This window comes from Pyxicephalus adspersus, chromosome 4 (genome assembly GCF_032062135.1).
Source record: "Pyxicephalus adspersus chromosome 4, UCB_Pads_2.0, whole genome shotgun sequence".
In the NCBI taxonomy this organism is placed as follows: Eukaryota; Metazoa; Chordata; class Amphibia; order Anura; family Pyxicephalidae; genus Pyxicephalus; species Pyxicephalus adspersus.
The window spans coordinates 84,571,689-84,573,602 of NC_092861.1; positions in this window are offsets into that span (position 1 = coordinate 84,571,689).

Here is a 1,914-nt window from a genome sequence, read left to right on the forward strand (position 1 = left end):
AGGTTGAATAGTTCGGTTAGGGCAGGGGCCAGGGTGGAGGAATGGGCACGGAGTAGATCAGAGGGGATTGAGTCAAGTGGACATGTAGTAGACGGAGATGAGGAGAGAAGAGTTAAGACTTCGTCCACAGTAACAGGGCTGAGGGAGGCCAGTGATGATTTACAGGTGTATATACATACACACTCTATTGTGTATTTGAGAGTGTGTATATATATATATATATACACACACACACACACTCATATACACAATACAGTATGTATCGATCGAACGTTCGTTAATCGCGCATGCTCAGAACATGCACGATCACTGAACGACCGTACACACGATAGATGGTCAACGATCGTCGTCCAATCCGATCCGTTGGTCCGGTCGTTCATTTCCAACGACTATCCTCGTTCGTCGGCGTCGTTGGTTACTTTTTTAACGAACGATTTTTGGCCAATCGGTCGTTCGTCGTTCGTTCGTCGTGCATTTCCAACGATAAAAATTGGAAGTGTGTACGCAGCTTTAGATAAATTCCCAAATCCAGAACTATGCAGTCCAAAGAGTGCAGCAGTTAGGACATTGCCTTGACCTCCTAAAATTGGTGATCATTGTGCCCTCTAAATATAGTATTTCTCTCTAAATCTTTAATATTATCTCAACAATTCTTTAGGTGTGTCATAGCACTTATGCGTGCACACTACATGTATATGCCCAATATGCTTGTATTAGCTAAGACTTCGTTAGCTGGTTCGATGAGCTTTCCACCAACATCCTAAAAAAACATTTTTTTATAGTGTATCACAGAAGTTGAGAGAGTTTTTTTTTTACAGAGCAAAGAGCAATGAAGTACAAAACCTATAGCATACAGTATTTCAAGTGTATGTGGAACCAAAACTTTTTTTTTTGTTTTGGGTAGAGTAGGGAAGCATTGAAACCCCTTACAGTTAATTGATTGCTGTCTACGTACCATTAGGGATATTTATCTTATCTTCGTATTACACAGATGACAGAGAATGTTAGAGACTATCTCCCAAAGTAAGAAAAAAATCCCCCATATACTGTTGTCCCTGGAACAGATGTCCCAATTGGAAGACTTCTCATTACCTCCCACTTTGGGGACAACTCTTCAAATTTGAATTGGTGACAATGTTTATCTGGACAAACAGAGGGGTAAGTTTCCCTGTGCCAACAATTATAACCCAACAGAGGGTCTAACCATTCCCAAAGCCACTCAAAAAAGGCATCCTTTAACCTTCAACAGCTATTGAAGGTAAACGAATTATAATCAATTTTATTTTATTAATTCTGCTTCTTAACCCTTTGCATAGTATAATACTTAACAGTTTGTATGTTGTATTGCCAATTACCATAATGTTAGCAATCAAGAATTGTGTGAACTTTTTTTTCTTAAAAGTGAACTAAAGTTCCACTTATAGGGTTACATGATCAGGCAGGTCATTATAGCAGAAAGATACAGGCAATGTTCCTTCTGTGACAATTCCTCCTACCTGCCTGATCTCTCCAGGTTTCTAGCAAATCTGAACTTTGCATAAGCAGCGTCAGCTTTGTTTTCCAGGATATCCAGCATTTCTGGTTTCCTTTGTGTGTGAATGAATTTTTTGTCTGGGATTGAATGAGCTCCTACGCGCTTGGCATCATAGCTTGGCCAATCAAGATGTCCAAAGATTGTTTACCAGAACAGAAGAAAGAAGATGGTAATAACATGCCAAGGAACAGTTACTGGTAAGCAGGGGTGTAGTAGGGCGGGCACACGTGCCCACTCTTTTTATAACAAAGAAGTCTTTGGTGGTCTGCAGCTTTGGCCAGTCCACCCCCCTGCGGACTATGTCCTCCGTACTGATCGCAGGCTCCGGGTGGGTTGTCTCTCTGAACACAACCCACCACTCTCCTATCGTAAGCTCCGAC